Source organism: Ursus arctos, unplaced genomic scaffold (genome assembly GCF_023065955.2).
Source record: "Ursus arctos isolate Adak ecotype North America unplaced genomic scaffold, UrsArc2.0 scaffold_16, whole genome shotgun sequence".
NCBI classification, from domain to species: Eukaryota; Metazoa; Chordata; class Mammalia; order Carnivora; family Ursidae; genus Ursus; species Ursus arctos.
The window spans coordinates 48,590,406-48,610,781 of record NW_026622830.1 but is presented as its reverse complement, the minus strand read 5'-3'; the positions used below and the strand labels follow the sequence as shown (position 1 = coordinate 48,610,781).

At 45.8% G+C, this 20,376-nt stretch overlaps 1 protein-coding gene across 2 annotated transcripts in view; it reads left to right on the top strand.

The window, feature by feature from the left end:
* LOC125281393 (focal adhesion kinase 1-like) overlaps positions 1–20,376 on the top strand; it is a 98,085-nt gene that overhangs the window by 26,097 nt on the left and 51,612 nt on the right. The gene's annotated exons all lie outside the window — the stretch shown is intronic.

The following is a 20,376-nucleotide window of genomic DNA, read 5'->3' as shown; positions in this document are numbered from 1 at the left end:
AACCTAGCTCTTTCCTCTGACAAAGGGTGCTGGTGATGGGACCGCTCTCCTAGGGTTGTGGTGAAGATGCCATAAGAAATGTGAAATGTGCTCAGCATTCACAAATGTTAGCAATTGCTATTCGGTGGCAGTTCCCCCACTTTAATGAGAGGAAAACTAAGCTCCAGAGATTGGGTTATTTGTGATTTGTTAATTTGTAACCTTGGCACTTGTGCTGCACTCCACAGTTGGGAGGTTATAGAATTGAGATTCTATTCCAGTTTGTCTTATTTCCAAAGACTGCTCTTTCTGGTAGGCCTAGTGGTAAATCGAGGACAGATCGTTGATAGAAGATTCATCAATCTGTCTTGTGGTATTAGCATTGGTAAGATTTTAGCAATACATTGCTTTGGTGTAAAAGCCCCATAAACTTAGACTTCATGGATTCAGAATTCAAAATCATTATAATTACGTTGAATTTGACTTTGGCAAGTGTGTTTGTCTTAGATGTCCAAGGGGCAGGACCCTGGATTGTTTTTCCATTTCCTTCTGGGGGTCAGTTCACCTTCCTCCTTTGTTCTCCTTTCTCCCCCAAACCCACTTTTGTTTCTGCCAGGATTAGGTATTAGGGAAGGGAAGGAAAATTGTGTCACGAAGTTTCAGTTTCCAAGTAAGGCCTGGAAGTCTTGCTCCTTTTTTCTGATTCCTTCTACCCTTTCTTGGCTACGAGAGGCACCTGTTCTGTGTGCTGTGCCAGGTGTGACTCTGCTGTCTTTTGGAGAAGGCCATGCCCAGCTGTTTACATCCCTTGTCTCCTCCCCACCCTCCCTGCACATTTCGATGTTTCTTCCTGTACCAGTGGGCTATATTTATTGGGTACAAGTCTGTTTCTGCATCTTTAAGGGCAAAGATTTTGTTATTTCGTTTCTGCATGTTTTCTGCTTGACCCATGGGTAGTTTTCACTAAATGCTGGATGAAGTAGTGTTTAATGCTTGCCACAAAATAAGTTCTCTTTTCTTAGTGGATCCAAACAAGAGGGAGAATATCAAGTATAACTTTTCATCAGCATTAGCTATTAAAAATCATTCGTCATGGTAGAGCCCAAGACAGTTTCATATTTAGCAGAAGTTACACAAAATTTTTCTTCTTAATGTGATGTGCAGCGGAACGAATGCCTGACAGGGAACTGAGAGCCCGTTCTTGGCTCACTGGAACTTTGAGCACCGAGATATAATCTGCTGCTTCTAGTTTGGCCCTCCCCTCCCCTCCCCCCCGTTTGAAAATATGTAAACCCAGGAAAAATACCTTATAACCAGTGTTTCTATAATTGTTTCCCCCAATTCTGGACAACTGGTGAGGTCACACGAGTAAGCCTGGCTTTGTACAGCATCGACTTAATGGTGTTCCTCTGAGATCCGGGTCCCTTGATGTACCTGAGTGCCCTGGTCCACTTGAGCCCCTGCAGGATGGATCAGGTTCTTGGTTCTTGATTTGTTTTGGGGTGTTGCATTCTTAAGGCAGAACTTGGGATGGAGGTGTTTTACAATCAGAATTCTAGGAAAGCAAAGCAAAGTTTTGGAGGAGTTGAATTGCTGAAATATGTATGGAGATTATTTTCAGGGTTAATGGGGTGTGGGGAGGCAGTAGACAGAAAGGAAGGTTGCCCGGAGACCCATCTGAAACCCCCCATTTGGTGAATAAAGATAGGTTATTTAGCGTCAGGGCAGCTGAGAACAATCGACATAGATTGAACTGTGAGGTTCTGGGGCTGTTTGTCCAAACAAAGAGTCGCTAGGGTAAGGCGGTGCTGACTGTCGGCTCCGGAGGGCAGCTGTCCCTCCCTCAGTGTTGAGCCCTGAGATTCGGCTGAGGTTTGCAAGGCTAGTGTGTTGGGAATAGACACTGGTGGTGGGGGTTGGAGGGTGGGGGAGAGTAGAGGACAACCAGGAGATTGTCGGCACGCTGTTCAGGGAACCAGGTGAGCGGCAGCGGAGGCTGGGATTGGAGCAGGAAAACTGGAGGTGGTGAGAAGCAGTTGGGCCTTGGATGTATTTCAAAGGTAGAACCAGTAGGATTTGCTGACAGATTGGATAAGGGGTGTGAGGACAAAGGGAGGAGTTGAGTTGACTAGAAGGCTCTTGGCCTGGGCAACTAGATGGGGGGACGGCTGTGGGTGGAACTTGGTTTAGAGGGGCAGATGGGGAGCTCACTGTAGGCATTTTACGTTTGTGATTCTGTTAGGGATCCAAGTAGAGATGTCATGTAGGCAGTTGTAAATAGGCATTTGGAGCTTGGAAGAGAAGTCTGAGCTGGAAGTGGCCATGAAAACGCAGTGACGGTCTGTGGTCACCGAGGGAGTGAGCACAGAGAAGACAAGCAAGCCTGAGCCTCAGGTCACTCTGCCATCGAGTGCTCAAGGACGAACATGAGCAGTGTTTGGCACAGAGCAGGTGTGAAGAAGACCACAAGCACTGGCACCATGGGAAGAAGGGAAGAAGTGTCCAGGAGGAGGATGTGATCAACTCTCTGAAGTGTCAGGAAAGGTCATGATGAGGACTGAGGTTTGGCCTTCGGGTTTGGCGACTTGGAGGACACTCTGGCAAGTGCTCGGCGCAGTGTGGGGGCGTGGTCAGAATGAAAGCCCGCCTGGACGGTGGTGTGAAGGGGGAGAGGGTAGCGAGACAGATTGCATCTGGGTGACTTAGGTCCAGGGTGTACGGTCATCCTCACACTTACTCACCGTCTGGGTGCTGAGTAACGCAGCCGGGTCCCTGAGGTCCGTGGTGGTGTTTTCATGTCCCGGGCGGGGAAAGGTCAGGTTCAGAGCTTACAGTAGCTTTCTCAAGAGTACGGAGCCGGCAGGCTGACGCCAGGTCTCAGGCCATGCACGCTGTCCTCAGCTGCCCTGCGTCCTGAGGGTGGAGAGACACTGTTGAAGGGGCAAGGGGTAGCGTGGTTGAAAAGTTGTAGGAAAACACTTATGTCCTGCTGGAAGTGCTTCTGTTAAGGATTCTTTCTTTTTCTTACTTAGAAATTTCACTTCTATCAGAGGGTGGTACGTGCATGTGTTCAAAAGTAAAACAGTGTTGAATGATTCATGCAGAACCCAGCGGGCTCCTGTCCTGCCTCCACCATCCGCCTCCCAGAGCTGCCTGGAATCCTGCTTATCTGTTTCTTTTAGCATTTCTGTCCACGGTTCCCAGCAATATCTATGTAGAGGCAGGGCCATCGATGCGTCACTTTTAGACAAAGTTACATTTTGAACTCCCATCTTCCCCCACATAGTTGTAGCACAATTTTTGTTTAGAGCCATAATTTGGCGAATTGTTTTGACTTTGTTAATGTTGCTCACTATTGAGCTGGTGAATGTAGCATGATTATATTCCCTTTTAGTTCAACTTTTTGTTTTCCTGTTTTCTTGAGCTTAACAGTTGCCACTTTTTTTTTTTTTTCCTGTTTGCTTGATATTCTTAAGAGTTCTCACTCTCCCTGACAGTAAGGCCTCTTAATAAAATTTGCCATCTGCTCATGTGTATTCCTTCTGTCTTCACCCCCAGGGACATCTGTTTTCTTGCATGCTGGACAGGTTACTCTCCCATGGTAGTAGGGTTGAGGTGCGTAGGGCAGATTCTGCAGGAGCAGGCGAGACCAGGTAGAGAATCCTGATGGGGAAGACAGTGATGGGGAGCTCAGAGGGAGGAGGATGGTGTCCTCCTGAGGGAGCAGGTCCGGGCATGGTGAGTGGGGCTCGCGGTAGTTGGGGAAAGGCATTCCAGGTGGAGATGGTGAGAAAAAGCAGAGCGGGACGAGATCGGTTACTTTTTGTTAACCTACAAAGCCTGTATTGTGGCGTCTCGCTAGGTGGTACATGTTAACTTAGTTACTGACTCTTCCTTTAAGACCTTTAAATAGATTTCCATGGAAAATGTGACATTCAGATCGTTAAACATTTGTCCTAAATTTTTTATTTTTTGAAAGATTTTATTTTTTAAGTAATCTGTACACCCAGTGTGGGGCTCAAACTTACAACCCCGAGGTCAAGAGTCGTACACTCTACTGACTGAGCCAGCCAGGGTCCCCCGTCATAAATTTTAATATTTTCTTAAAACCTGAGCATAGAATATATCATGACACTTAAATCCAAGAGATCATCTTAAACTGTTGATTCCATGTATTTGTTCATGGAAAAATCTTTATGGATATCCCGTCACTGAGGCGGCCCAGCCAGTCATCGTGCAGGAGTGCCTTTGTAGATTGGTGGTTGAGTCTCTTCCTATAGCAGCACACACCGCATTCTAGCTCTCTCAACAGATGGGCCTCGGTTGGGCTCCCAGGGCCTGTTCGCTTCCCTGGGAATTAATCTCCGTGGGCCTCTGCCACTCCTCTGGGATTGTGGCCATCCGGTCTGACAGCTTAAGTTGCTAATTGACTTGTGGGGAAGACAGATTAAAAATACATTTATATGTTTGCGTGTGAATTTATTTTATAATTGTATTTATGTAAATAATCTGGACATCTATACGTTTACAGTAAAAGGTGTTAAATGCTTTCCAGAAGAGTGATGAAGTTTTATGAGGAAACAGCTCGTGGTGCCTGGCACACAGTAGCCCCTCAGTGAGAATGAATGCTGAGCTCCAGTCTGTCCCCCGCTTGCCCTGATGCCAGCGATGTTGTGAGACACTGCCTCCTCTGCACGGGCCTCGCCCTCAGCTCGGCTCTGATGGGCTCCAGCCTCAGCACTGCCGGCTGGTGCCTCTTCATGCCACACCGCCCCCCCCCGTCCCGTTATGCTTTTGTTTCTCCTGCTTTTCTGCTTGGAACATTCATTCTTTTTAAAGGGGAAACTTTGAGGGTTCTGCCCTAGGGCATGGCTGTGTGTGTGTGTGTGTGTGTGTGTGTCTGCCTGTCTCCCTCTCTCTCATTTGGACCACAGGGCTGGGCTTTGGCATCTTTGTGCATCAGCTGTGCACACACAGGCTTAGCTGGTAACTCATTCAACTTTCTTTATTTGCTTGTCTCACTTCCTTGGTTGTCAGTTCTCGTGGGCCAGGTTCTAACGTTACTGCTTTTTGAATCCATGTGGTCTGACATGTTATCAGCACTCAGTGCTTGTTGAGTGAAAAAAATCCCGAATAGTTGAAATCTGGGGCATTTTTCTAAAGGAGGTGCTGTTTCGTGCCGGTAGAGACGGTGGGGAGAGACTTCCATACTTATGTAGGAATTCTGGGGGCAAAGGCACTGGGAAATGAACTTGTGTGTGGAGTGTTTAGGCAGACATGGGCTTTCCTGCTGATTATAGTTGGAGGCTGCGTTAAGGTTCGTGGAGAGAGGTGAGTAGGAAAGACTTGCTCCTCTGCCTACTGTCTCTAAGGGGTGAGGGCGGGGCTCTTGTAAGCCTTTACCCTGCCCCTAAAGATCTGTGCTCCCCAGGTGTGGTTCCAGCCTTTTTGTCTTATCCCTGTCCACCCACTTGACACTGTCCTCTCTTTTCCTGGGAGGCTCACCCACCATTTGGCTTTGCACACCTTATCTACCTCTGTCCCCCGCTGCCTGGTCACCAGTGCCTTTCCCCTGTACCTGGGGACACCCTGGAAACCACCAAGCCATTCTAGCTTAGATTCCTAGTGTGTGCTCCTTTCCTTGTCAGTCCGAATTGTTGGTAAGCGTCAGTGAAATGTGCTTGCGCCCCCAGCATGTGGTAGGTGTGCAGAAGAGGGGAGTTCATGTTAAGTAGGCCTTTCTGGTGCTGCAAAGAGGCGGGCTGGGCTAGGGGACTGAACACATGGTGCAGGGTGGAGCACCGCAGTAGGGCAGTGCTTGGACAGAGACGGGAGCACAGCCTGGCCAGCGTGTTCTCCGTGAAGGGCTCACCTTTGCTTCTGAGGTCTTAACCGAGAGAGTACAGTGAGCCCCCTTTCAGCCCTAGTTTGGATATTATTAACATCAACTTCCTCATGCACAGAAATAATATGGTGGGTATTATAATTTGTCTCTCAGATTGTTTCACTTTCCTCATTGTGTTTGGAGAAGAAGCTGCTGGTTTCCCCGTGTTCTTTTCATGTGCAGTTTTAGAGCTTTTCGTTTCACGTAGGACCTTTCGTTTCACGTAGCGCGCGCCAGGAAATGTGTGCACCAGCTGATGCTTTATCGCAGGCTTCCGTCCGTCTGTCATGGCCCCCGCCCCCAGTCTCCTGGTTGAGCAGTAATTATATGAACCCGTAGAGTGTGTCGTCCCCCCGATCACCCTCCTCCCGGCACCACTGTCCCCATCTGTCCCGGCGCCCGCTCCTGCTCGCCCTTCTCACCAGCCGGCACACTCTGGGGTCTACTTGTTTGCACTGTTTGCTGTCCTGCAGTGAAATGCACCGCCCCCCACCAGGCAAGGAACTGCTCATTCCAGATTAATGCTGCACCCCCAGGGCCTCACACTACTAGACTCCTGTAGTGAGCCGATGAGTAGATTGATGGATTTAGTCACCTTGTCTGCTTGCAGAGACAGAGGTTCACATCACTAGAGGCAGATGAGAAGGGTCATGGAGGTTTTTGTGAAAATTAAAAAACTTCTTTGTAGTGCCTGAATGGTTAGTGACACTGAGTTTTTAAAGCAGTTTTCACAAATCTTTCCTTTCAAATTCATCTGTAATTGTTCAAACTATTAGGAATTTATTGTAAATTTAACAGTTTTCTGTATTTCATAACTTTATCTGTTTTCAGTTAAAGAGAAAAATCCATTTTGAAACAATTATCACTGAGTGGTTTTGTTTTGCCTTTGAGTAATATTTGTATAAATGATAGTGTGATTGACTGTAGCTCCCAGAGCGGAGGTTTATATGCCCGTCTACATTATCTTCTTTACCTTCTTCAGATGATACACGTCGGCATTTCTATACCTTTCTTCCTGAAAAGTTGTAGAAAATGAGTCCTATTCTAAATGTTTTATAGGAGTTTGATGTTGAAAACCAAGCAGTGGTGGTAAGTTTTTCCTTTGAGCCTGAAGACCAGCGTGCCGTTGGCTTCTTTCCTGTGCTCTGATGCTCCGGTGTGTGTGTCCGTGTCGCCCTCTGCACACAGTCTGCGGCGGAGTCTTTGGTCAGGGGCCGGTGCCTTGCCAGTGACAGCAGCTTCCGGAGCTGACAGGCTTCGGGTTCCCTTCTGTTTCACCTGGGGCCCTGTCACATCTGTGCATCGATTTGGGCGAACTGGCCTGTGAACAATAGTGTGACTTCTGGTCAACCTGTCCAGGTAGCGAGGTCTGTGAGCTCCCTCAGTTGTGTGCGGTACGTCTCAGTTTGGAGGGCTTCGTGCTGTTCCAACGCTGTTGTAAGGGGCAGCGCTTGGCTTATGTGTGGCAGTGGTTCACCTTGTTCGTTTATCTCGTGGCCTTAATATAAATTCACTTATTGGTTCTGGTGGTTTACTGGAGCAAGTAGAAAATCCAAAGAAATCTATGCTCGTGTAATCTGAAAATAACCTTTTCTGTCCAATCTTTATGTCTTTTATTTCTCTGTCTTGCCCTCTCGCCTTGACCAGCACCTTCATTACAGTGTTCTTGTCATGTGCTGGCCTCAGGGAGCAAGTTCTCAGTGTCGAGTAGGGTTTAGTCCTCGTTTTGTCTTTGTTTTGGTAGAGGTCCTCCGTTGAATGTAAAAATTTTCCTTTTAACTCCTGGTTTTCTGAGAGGTGTTGTGTTTTTGTTTTTGTTTTTAAATCGTGAGAGGGTGTTGCATTTTGTCAAGTGCTTTTTCGGTGTGTATTGAATTGCTTGTAGAAATTTTCTGTTTTATAAAATAATGGGTGAATTACGTTTCGATTGTTGAATCAGCCTTGCATTTCTGAGGTAAATCCCACTTGATCATGTTGTATTATCGTTTTATATATTGTTAGATCGATAGGCAATATTTTGTTTAGGAAATCTGTATCTATTTGCGTGGGGGTATCAATCTGTCATTTTTTTTCTTGTGACCTTTTTGTGGTGCTCTCATTTCAAGTACCGCCATTCTCATAGAACAAGCTGGGACGTGTCCCCTTACGTTTCCGTTTGCATGACCAGTGTATGTAAAGTTAGGGACACTAATCTCTCGTGGCAGTACTGGGAGTCTTAGTCCCATTTGGTGGCGAGGTACTAGTCACAAAGGGCTGTAAAGCAGCAACAGGAATGTGTTATGTCTTGTGTAGTTGTATTCCAGGGATGGGGATGCACACACGCATGTATGTGTGTGCTCATGTAGAAAGCCGTGGAGCTCTGCGCTCGGGATTTGTGCATCTCACACGTTAGGCTCCAGTCCGGACTAGCAGAATTGGACCGTGTGTGCAGCCCCCACGCAGCGATGCAGCTCTGGAGGTCTGGCATTGTGCTCAGTTTGGAAAGGGAAGATCAGACGCATCAACACGGTATCTTAAGCCAGGTTCCTAAAGCCCGGGGAAAAGAGTATATATAAAATCTGAGATACGAGATTTTAAATGCTTAAAAATACCCTAATATTACACGTGTAATAAAGTGGTACAGCGTTAAAGGAATTTGTTAGAAAAAAATGCAAACCAAAACTTATAACAGAAAAGGAAACCGTTTCCTAGAACCAGGGAGCAAGGAGAAGAATTGAGGCTTGAATGTTGGGGAAGGGGGCCGAGAGCCGCTGGGCAGGGATTCAGGGGATGAAGGGCGGCTCCTGCAGAGTCGGACTGGAGCGGGTGCCAGAGAGGCCCAGTGCTTCCTTCTGTGTGGCTGTGCTGCTGGGAACATCTGATGAGCTTCCGTCAGTGGCTGATGCCGCAGGTGGAAACATTTCAGACCGGAGCTGTGTTTACACCCCCATCGCTTATACTGTAATGTCTCTGTGCGGTGCTGTGAGAGGTGTCAGGATGTTGACGGAAGAAAGAGCTCTGCAGCAGTCACTTCCACAGGGAGGGTTCGCCTGATTTTCGGACACCTTGCTTTTCAGACTGTAGGTGGTTTCAGTGACCTGCAGATTTTATTTGGATTGCAGCTTGAGACTTTTTCACACAGTCTTGTTTAATGTTATGTAATGAGTTTAGGGGATGTGAATATAAAGTTTCCTTATATTTATGTTGGCCAGAAAAATGTTGTATTGAAAGATATACATAGTCTGTCTTATATTAAAAGCAAACAAACAAAAACCAAGGAAAAAACTTAGGACCTTGTTAAGCAGGATGAGGCCGTATGTTGTATTTCCCCCAAGGTCTGTTTTGTTAACCGTTTTAAATTTTTTTAAGAGAAACAAAATACTTCCAGAATATCATATACTAACTTTACTTTTCTACTGTGAAAATCTTACCTGTTGTAAAGTTGACAGAATCATTGAGAAGATAATATCAGACTGTCGGGTATTCTGTTTGTTTTAACTTTTATGTAAGATCATGATGGAATGGTGTACTGCTGGTATATTTTCAGTTTAGAAAAATGCATATTGTCTTTTTATAGGGCAAGGTTTAGCGGAAAATTCTTGGAACACTTGTGCTTCATTTGTTCATTGGGTTTAATTACAGATTTCAAACATACCAGATAGTATTATAGTGGGAATGATAGTCTGTTGTTTTCTTTTTTTGACAAGGATTCATAAAGCTTTGAAGTGTGGCAGGAAAGATGCTTTTTAGGGCTATGATGGGACTTTTGAAGTATTAATTAAATGGGGGGGGCCTTTTAGGCTTTCCATTTTGAAAACAATCTTAGCATTTCCCTTTCATCGGCCTAGAGAATTCAGGTTATCCCTCCTAAGCACTGCTGCCACGGATTGGATGCTGACATTGTCTCTAATATATCTTGGTAATAAGCACTCTACCTTCATTATCTCCTCTAGGATGGTGGGTGTTACTGCTTGTGCTCTGCAGACAAGGAGCCTCTAATAATTTAAGAGTCACTTGTTGGGAGCGGGGGAGGCAGGTATAGTCTTTAACATTAGTAACACGCACTGCTTCTCAGTCGGGATCTTGCTCGGAAGTCACGGCCTGTGGAACCGTCACTGAGACTTGTCTCTTCGGTAGAATTCACAGCCTTCTTCAGTTATAGGCTCAGGGACTAGATTGGGCTCATTCTTTTAAAGGTTTATTTGTGTGATTTAGGTGAAGTTTTAGGTGTCCTATAATCTCTAGGGTGTCTTGCCCATAGAAAGTAAATGGGTGGCTCAAGGCAGAGATGCTTTAATAGTCTTGATAATCTAAGGGATGTGCCTACCTAACCACTGAAAGTCGTCAAAGCCATAATAGTTGAAATGCTATTGTAGTACATTATTTTCCCCATTGTAGGTTGTTAACAGTTTTACTATGGAAATTGCATTCTTTTTTTTTTTTTTTAAGATTTTATTTATTTATTCGACAGAGATAGAGACAGCCAGCGAGAGAGGGAACACAAGCAGGGGGAGCGGGAGAGGAAGAAGCAGGCTCATAGCAGAGGAGCCTGATGTGGGGCTCGATCCCATAACGCCGGGATCACGCCCTGAGCCGAAGGCAGACGCTTAACTTAACTCTGTGCCACGCAGGCGCCCCTGGAAATTGAATTCTTGCACTCAGAATTGGGGATTAAGTGAAGTTAGCCACGCTTTCTTTCTCCTTGGCTCCCAGAATCCTGTGAGGAGTCTTTTACCTGATCCTAGCAGGAGATGGAAACGTTCTTTTATAAGGAGACTGGTCCAAGAGAAAAGGCAGACTAACGTTCTGGGGTCTCTAGCCAAGCAGCTGATTCTCTGCTCAGTGCAGAGATCATCAGGTCGCCCGCATGTACAGGGCTCCTCGACAACCAGGTGTTTAAAGACAGCCTCTGCAGCACAGCAAGAAGAAACAAGTGGGACAACACCAAACTAAAATTTTCTGTGCAGCAAAGGAAACCATCAACCAAAGGGCAAGACAAGGGCAGCCTGAAGAATGGGAGAAAATACTTGTAAATCATATATCTAATAAAGGACTAATATTTAAAATATATAAGCAACTCATACAACTCGATACCAAAAAAAAAAAGTGTTGAAAAAAATGGGCAGAGGATCTGAGTAGACATTTCTCCAAAGAGGACATCCGGATGGCCAACAGATACGTGAAAATATGCCCAGCATCATTCATCGTAAGGGAAATGCGAATCAAAACGACCGTGAGGTATCACCTCACACCTGTCAGAATGGCTGTGATCACGAAGACGAGAATAACAAGTGTTGCTGAGGATGTGGAGAGGAAGGAGCCCTCATGCACTGCTGGTGGGAATACAAACTGGTGCAGCCACTGTGGAGACAGTATGGAAGTTCCTCAAGAAATTAAAAGTAGAATTAACCATATGATCCAGCTGTTTCACTATGAGGTATTTATCCAAAGAAAGTGAAAATACTAATTTGAACAGATATATGTGTACTACAGGATTATTTCCAATAGCCAAGACATGGAAGCAACCCAAGTGTCCATTAATGAGTGAATAGGTGGAGAAGATTGTGTGTGCGTTCGTACACACACATATAAATACATACCGTGGAGTATTATTCCACCATTAAAATGAAATCTTGCCATTTGCAAGAACATGGGATGGATTGTGAGGACATTATGCTACATGAAATAAGACTAATCTTTCAGAGAAAGACAAATACCTTGTGATCTCAGTAACGAGTGGAACCAAAAAAACCAAAACAAACGAACAAATAAAACTAGATACAGAGAAAAGAACGGTGGTTGCTCAAGGGGGGCTTGGAGGGGTGGGCGAAATGGGTGAGGGGGTCAAGAGGTACAGAATTCCAGTTATCAATAAGTTGTGGGGCTATAACGTACAGCATGCTCCCTGTAGTTGATAATATTGTAGTGTATACCTGAAAGATGCCGAGAGAGTAAGTGCTAAAAACTCTCATCACAAGAAAAAAGTTCTTTTTTTGGGTGACTTTTTATGGTGACAAGTGGTAACTAGACTTGTTATGGTGATCATTTCATATTGTATACAAATGTCGAATCATTACATGTACACCTAATACTAATATGTTGTATGCCAATTATATTTCGATAAAAAAAATAAAGACAGCCTTTGCTTTCAAAATGTGAAGCCAAAACAGAGAGAGAAAACAGTTTTGAGTAACAAAGAGGAAACCACAAGCAGAAAGAAGCTAAAAGAAGATAAAAAATTTAAATGTCAGTAGAACTGCATCCATGAAAGACCAACAGAATCCTTTTTTTTCTTTTTAAGATTTATTTATTTATTTTTGGGGGGTTGGCAAAGGGAGAGGTGGAGAGAGTCCCAAGCAGACTCTGCTGCTGGGCACAGAGCCTGACGCAGGGCTCGCTCCGACAGCCCTGAGATCACGACCTGAGCCAAAACCAAGAGTCAGATGCTTTAACCAGCTGCGTCACCCAGGCACCCCTAGAATTCTTTCAAAAAGTGCATTCAAAGAAGAGGAAAATTGAAAGCATCAAAGTAGACATAAACTCAGTAAGAGCAGTGGGAAATAATGTGGAAGATATCTCTCAGAACATGTGTAGGAAAGAAAAATGAGGGAGAAAAGAAAGCAAGTAGGATGATGAGTTGAGAAGGTCCAACATCCAAATAATAAGAGTTGTAGAAAGAGACAAAAGGATTAAATCATCAAAGATCTGATACAAGGACATTTTCTGGAAGCAAAGGGTAAGGGTTTCCAGATTGCAGGTTCCTGGATACTGAAGCCCCGTGGCTACCCCTTGGGCCTCTCCTCCTCCGCCCTTCCCGTGGCAAGACAGCCTCCTTGCGGCCTTGCGGCACCTGTGCAGCTGTGACGCTCTAACTGTGGAAGGGGTGAGGTCTCTTCCTTTACAACTCTTCCTACTCTTGCCATTTTTTAGTAGTATTTATTACAGTTGTAATTAGCCACATGTGTGTATCTCCCTTGACTAGGCTGAGAGCTCTGCAGGGTAGGGTCATATATATATATATCCACACATCTGTTCCAGTGCCTAGCCTAGTATTTGGTAAAGTAAGTATTTTCAACTTAACTAATCTAAGGGTGGTGTGGCACATTCATTTGCCCCTGGGAGACAGGCATGGCTGGATGACAACATGAAGCATTGTGGCCATGGAAAAGCGGGCAGTAGCAATACCATATCCAGCTGACCCTTGGCCCAGGACAGGGGTGTGTGGTAACAACATGATGGGCGAATACCTGTTGCCACTCTACTGTATGTTGCCACGCAGGAGTGAGACCCGCCAGTGACAGTGTTTTCAAGAGAGGATGGGAATCCAGCAGCAGCAGGGCTTGGCAAGCAAGAGCCCAGTCTTGAGGTAGACTGCCTGGCTGTGAGGCTCATGTAGGAGGCATGTGGCCTTGGGCGGGTCACTTCTCTCTGTTCCCACATGTGGAAAGTGGGGGAAAAAGAAGGTCTTTTGCTTTGTTTTGTTTTTAAGATTTTATTTATTTATTTTGTCAGAGAGAGAGAGAACCCAAGCAGGGGGAGGGACAGGCAGAGGGAGAAGCAGGCTCCTTGCCGATGTGGGACTTGATCCCAGAACCCTGGATCATGACCTGAGCCGAAGGCGGACACTTAACTTACTGAGCCACCCAGGCGCCCCCCAAAATAAGGTTATTATGAGGATTAAATTATTTCATTTTTAAGTTCTTAGAACAGTCCTGGCATGGTAATGTTGCATCAACAATTACCTACAGAAACCTCTGGAAGCCCTGAGTCTAGGTGCAAACCTTCCTGTCTCAGGAGCAGCTTTTACCATGATGAGGTCCAGGTCAGTGTTTGTATAGTAGGGAAATTGCTCTTTTATTAGGCACAGCAGTTTAACTCCACATTGGGAGTCTTTGTCATTATGCTGTTTTGCTTTTGCAAAATGCTCGCCAAAGAAAGAACCTATGGAAATATTTTCCCAAAGGTAAATTTACGTCTCTTTCTTAGGAGTACAAAGACTCTGTTATAGCTGTGAAATTATAGGGTTTTTTTGGAAGACTTCAAAGAGCCCCAGTCAGAATATCAGATGCCTCCCCCTTCACCCCCCAGCCTGAGAGCAGATGGGGTCCACCAAGCCTTATTCCCTTTCCCAGAGTAAGCTTCCAGAAGTCCAGCTCCCTGCTCCCCACTCCTTGACTCCAAGCAGGAAGCATCTCTATTCGCATGAGTTCAGGCATGTGGGGCTGTATTGTTCCCAGTAACAAATACCAAACCGAAGTAACTCTTCTGTTTCTTGCTCATCCTCATTCCTCTGACAGTTTCTGCCCCTCTTGTGTTCTATATCTCCATGGAATGGTATCACTTTCCCACTCAGTTACCTGAGCAAGAAAAATGGTTGCTGACTTTCCTTTAATTGTATGTGGGCAATCTAGTCACTCCCTGTCCTCTTGATTTTTTTATAGCTCTCAAATCTTTCCACTTCTTGGGCCATAGTTAGTGCTGTCAGGATTATAACAGAAGCTTTCAGATTGGTCTGTATGGGCTTAATTGCTGCCCAGGTGCATATCCTAAGACCGTTCAGGCTCCCCACCTGCCTCTGGAGCTGGGCCTGTCTAGCTTCTCTGCTGTTTGAATTAAAGCCGTGTTGACCTTTGCATTGACTCCCTGGATCACTAACGTACACCTGTAGCCATGTCTTTTGTTGGGTGTAACTTTAGACGTACCCATTCTCAAGATCCCGGCTTGGAACTCATATTCTAGGAACTCGACCATGCCCCATGTCTGGGCGGTACCTGTTTTCCCGGCATCACCCCTAACACCATGTTCTTCATGTACTTGTCTGTGCTGGTCTTTCTTATAAGGGCCATAGGGGCAGGGGCTATTTCCTGTGTCCTGCTCTGTCCTGATGACCAGTCTGTCTCTTTCCTAGTATCAGTCTGTCCTGATACCCTGATGCCCAGGAAAGCACCTTATAGTCTACTATAATACGTTTTGGTTGGGGCGAGGGGATGAATGAGTAGGTGGGAAGTAAATAAATACAGTAAAGAAAATTAGAACGTTTCTTTGTTTTGATACAGGTACCTAATGTTGTGGCTCCCAGACAAAACTTGCATAGGGATCTCATGGTAGTTTTGTTGAAGTACAGATTCTTTTTTTTTTTTTTTTTTTTAAGATTTTATTTATTGGAGAGAGTAAGCGCACAAGCGAGAGCACGAGTAGAGGGGAGAGGCAGAAGCAGCCCGCCGAGCAGGGCACCTGACTCCAGGCTCGATCCCAGGACCCCGGGACCATGACCTGAGCCAAAGGCAGATGTTTCACCAACTGAGCCCCCCCCCAGGCGTCTCTAAAGCACAGACTCTTCTTAAGTAGGTTTGTGGTAGGGCTCTTACAGCCTCTTGATGATAGGATGCCTGTGCTGCTAGTCCGCGGACCGTCCTCGGATTGGCGGGTGTAGACTGTGAGCCAGCACAGGGAGTCGCAGGGTCTGGGGCAAGTCGTGCAGCCGCTCACTGTCTGCGCCCCCAGATGAGGCTACTCCTGGGAGCTGCCGTGTGGGGTGGGGTTGCGGATCAGACCCTCAGACTGAGCACATCAGTTCCTGCTGCCTGGTGGACAAGTGTTCATGACCAAATGAATCATTGGCATTGGCTTCCTCGTTGTGTATGTAGCACATTCTAGATCACATTGTCTTTGTATATGTTTTTATATTCAATCCGTGTGATAGTCCTGTGAAGTCACTGCTGTCCTGCTGTCAGCACACTGGTGTTCACAACTAGGTTAAATGTCCTGTTGGCATGTTAACCGCATGTTCGTGGAGCTGGATTTGAAGCCAGCCCAGACCTCTGTCTCAGCACCGTGATACCGTAGCCCCTCCTAACTTAATTTTTCACACTAAGTTCTGGAGTTAGTTTTAAGAGACTGAAATGTTAAGATGATGATCCAAGCCCATTAAAAACATTAATTTTTTCTTTGTGAACCACTGGACAGGACTATTTTAATGAACGAATGAATTCAAATACCCAAATGTTCAAGGGGAGTTCCATGGAGAATTTGGAACTTTTTCTCCGCACGAGTTCTGGCAAATTCTAGTTGTCCTGCCTCTCTGTTCTTCTTGAGCTCATCAGGCTCTGTTTGGGTTACCCTCCCTGCGCTGCTGTCCAGAAACTGCCCCCTGGCAGAGAGCCAGGTCTCACTCCATCTGTCCCCTCCTTCAGAGGTCATGGTGAGGTGCTGCGTGTGTCGGGGTAAAAGCAGCTGCTTCCCATGTTCTGTGCAGTTTTCTAGCTGCTTATTGAGGAGGGTGGTCCATCCAGACCCTGCTCCTCCCTCATTTTTATGTCTTCATTTTTCTCTCCTGTGTTGGGAGGGTTAATGTGTACTTGTTAGGATTTGTATCGGGATTACATTAAGTGAGTAATGTATATAAAAAACTGCTTAGGTGGCTAGCACATTGGCAATATTCAGTAAAAGGCTTTTTGTTTTTTACCTTATAATACTAGACTCAATTTTGCCTTTTTTTTTTTTAAGTAAACGCTACCCCTGATGTGGGCCTTGAACTCACAACCCTGAGATCGAGTCTCATGCTCTACAGATTGAGCCAGCCAGGCGCCCCAAGTTTTTTCTTATTTAGTAGAGGCTGAGTATATACTGTGTTCGAGTACGGTGAGATTTTAGTCATGTATTCAGTGAACATCTGCAAAACCTGACCTGACCTGTTTCCAGTTGGTATATCTGTTGTGTGGCTTTCATGTGCCACGCACAGGGCCAGCAGAAGTCCCTGCCTTCTCTGCAGGTGGGTCCCCATGTCTGCATTCTCCCTTTTCAGCAAAATGCCATGAGTTCCTTGCGTGTCCTGCCTGCACCTCCTTTCTTTATAAGCTCTGTGGAACTCCCTCTCAGCAGGCATTTCCTCCCCCCATCACTGCACTGGGGTGCAGAGAGAGGTTCTTCCTTTGACCAGGTCGTGCGTTTGGCGCCTCCTTCCTTGACTTGGTCTCTCAGCCTCTCGGTTTACCTCCTAGCCCACTGGGTGCAGCTTCTTCGTTTCCTCTGGTAACAAGGAGCTTTCCCTGTCTGTCTCTAGACATCACAGAGGGCTAGGCGCTGTTGTCACACCTCTTTCAAGTTGGAAAGTGCTTTCAGGGGAACAGACATGACGCTTCAGCATCTGTAACCCTCCCAGGGCTCAGGGATCCAGTACAGGGCGCATTGCCTAGCAGGGCTCATCACAGGGGATCCAGGAGCCAAGCTTGAAGCATAACTAAGAACAGGAGGTAGCAAGGAAATGGGGGAAGCATGAGAGCCCTGTTAGGGAAGACTGCTCTGGAGTACGGCTGTGGAACATGGCGAGGAGAACGTGGGTGCTTGAAGCCGGTGTAGGCCAAGTGCTCACGCCTGTAGAGAAGAGGTTCCGGAGGAGCACCCTGCCCCCGGCTACAAGCGTGATTTTTCTGCTCTTCGAAGGCCTCGTATTGAGATAGTTTCTTTGTAAGGAAAGTGTTTGGATGCAGTGTGCACAATGATAGATACAAGCTCAGAAATGTTGCAGTGCTGGAGGAATTAGTTATGTACGTTTTCTGCATGGATTTTGAACGCCTGCATTAACTCTGTTTTATTTTACATTTTTAAACATATAATTCAATTATCAAGTAATATTATAGAAAAATACTTTAGCTGTGTTTCTTTCCTCTGGGAGATTTGCAATTAGTAACAAAGATGTGCTCGAGAATGTGTATCATTGATTGATGTGCTCAGTAGAAGTAATTAGGAACCAGGCATGGACCTCCTCAGCCTGGCTTTAAGGGCACAGCCCTTACTGCTGTGATTTCCAGGAAACCTGGGGGTCCTGTCGTGTGACACAGACACACCAATCCAGCCTCCCACCGGCCGTCCACCCATTCTATCTGGCCATACTTTCTCTATTTGTTTTCATCACGTTAGCTACCATTGATTGAGTGATAAGGAAAAAGATGTCTTCCTGCCTTCTTCTTCCCATTGCCAGTCAGTCGCGGGGAAGCTGCAGTAGGAAGCCCCGTTCCAGGATGTGCCAGATTTCTCTGGCCTTTCCTGCCATAGGTGTGACAAGATGTGCCGCACCCATCAGGGTACACTCTTTTACTCCTAGTGTGGGGCCTACAGTAGTTGTGTGTGTGCACGTGCATGTGTGCATAGTGATGAAAGTGGGCTGCTTCCCCCAGGTCGAGGGTTTCAGGGGCAGAGAACATTGTTAGGTGGGGGTGAAAGGGCTCCCTAGTGTTTAGATGTATGGTGTACCTTAACTGAAAGGACTTCAGAGCCCCAGTGTCACACTGTCACCACCTGGCCATGGAGGAGACTTATGTCCTTGGAACATGCAGTGTCTTTCATCTTAGACTTTTATGTCGCTGTAACCAGGCAAGCACCACCCACCTCTAGCAGTTGAGGTGGAAATGAAATTAACCGAGATGACCTATGTCCTCCTTGCATGTAGAGTCACCCAGGAAGTAGTAATTTTGTTTGTAATGAGTGTTGGCAGTGGCAGACATTTGCCTCCGTTGATTGGACTGTTGGTCTTAGAGCTGGGGTCCAAGTTTGAGTTTTAGGGGATCCATGAACTTTTCAATCATATACAAAATTTTGTGTTTTAATGTATATGCATTTTCTCTTGAAAATGTTCATATTTTTCAACAGATTCTCAAAGATCTCTGTCATATGTATGTCAGTACGTGTGTAAAGAACTTTCATAGAAGATGGTAAATGAATGGTAATTTGGTATTTGCAAGCATCATTCATTTTACCTGTTTTGCACAATAACATGTTCATGTACAATTAGAAGAGAGGCCTAGGCAGAAACGTAAAAATCAAGAACAGTTGCCGTTTATGAAATGTGCCCACGTGAATCGTTTCTTTGCTAGGTTGATAACTGTGGCTCAGGCAGTTGATTTTAGCCAGTGCATTTGGCATGGCATGTTGCTTTTGGTCATTTGTCTTCTGGGAAAAATTTTTGTTCTCATTTTGTAAATAAATGTGTGCGTGTGTGTGTGTGTGTGTACTGTAAAATGCATACGTCTTGTGTATCCTGGTGTAGGTTTAACTACTACCTTCCATATCAGTGTTTACAACGTCACCAGCCCCAGCAGCCTCCCTCATGTTTCCTTTCAATCAATATCCCTGGGAAGGTGACCAACATTTTGATTTCTGTCACCATGACTCTGTTTTGCCTATTTATCATAATGTCCGCGAAATTCATCCAAGTTGTTGCATGTAGCACTTCCTCATTTTTCATTGCTATATAGTATTCCATTTAAGAATATACCACAGTTTGTTTTATTATTGATGGATGGTTGGGTTGTTTCCAGTTTTGAGCTATGTGAATGGCGCCGCTATGAATACTGCATGCGTCTTCTTTTTTTTTTTTTTTAAAGATTTTTTTAATTTTTGACAGAGACAGCGAGAGAGGGAACACAAGCAGGGGGAGTGGGAGAGGAAGAAGCAGGCTCTTAGCTAAGGAGCCCGATGTGGGGCTCGAACCCAGAACGCTGGGATCATGCCCTGAGCCGAAGGCAGATGCTTAAACGCTGCGCTACCCAGGCGCCCCCTGCATGCGTCTTCTGGTGGCCCTGCGCCTGGGTGTCTCTTCGGCATGTACCTAAGAGTGAAGTGGCTGCTTGTAGTGTGTGTCCCGGTGCTCTCCAGCTGTAGCAGAGATCGTTTCCGACAGGCCTGTATCAGATTATAGCCCAGCTACCAGCATAGAAAAGCTCTATTTGCTCCACATCTTTGCCACGCTTATTAGCATTGTTGGTGTTTAAGATTTTGGAGCCATAGAAAAACTATACTTAAAAAATAAATTTTAAAAATGGAGATAAATTTCACATAACAGAATTTCACATGTGACATGAAATTCTCCATGTGGTTTTAAGTGTACACACAGGGTTGTGCGACCATCGCCGCTGTCCGGCTCCGTCACCCCAAAAAGAGACCCAATACCGATAGCCAGGCACTCCCCATCTCCCTCCCTCCAGCCTCTGGCAAGCACGTACCTGCTTTCTGTCCCCTTGGATTTGCCTCTTCTGGGATTGTCATATACATGGATCCTGCAACATACGGCTTTTTGTCTGGCTTCTTTGACTTACCCCAATGACGTCAAGGTTTATCCATGGTGTAGTGGTACCAGGACTTTGTCCTTGTTATGGCTGAATGCTCTTCTTTGCTCTGTTGTATGGGTAGGCCAGTTTGTTTCAGCATTCATATCACTAAATGTTATTGTTCTGTTAGAATAGAGAAGATGGAAATTATTAAGCAGCACCTTTACATTTGTGTCTTGATCTGACCTCTGGCTGATTGGCTGCAGTTTATCGAAGTTTGCTTGGAGCACATGGATGGCGTCTGGGAGGCAGCCTCAGTTCCCTGCGGGTGCTCCTAGAAACAGTGCAGTGTGCGTGACACGTTCCTCTATTGGGTGACTTCTTCGGCTAGTGGCCTCTTGGAGGCCCTTCTTCTTTAGGCCACTTCTGGGCCATTTTCCTCATCATGGTTTCTCCAGACCACCTTTTTATCCATTTCGGTTCCTTTTG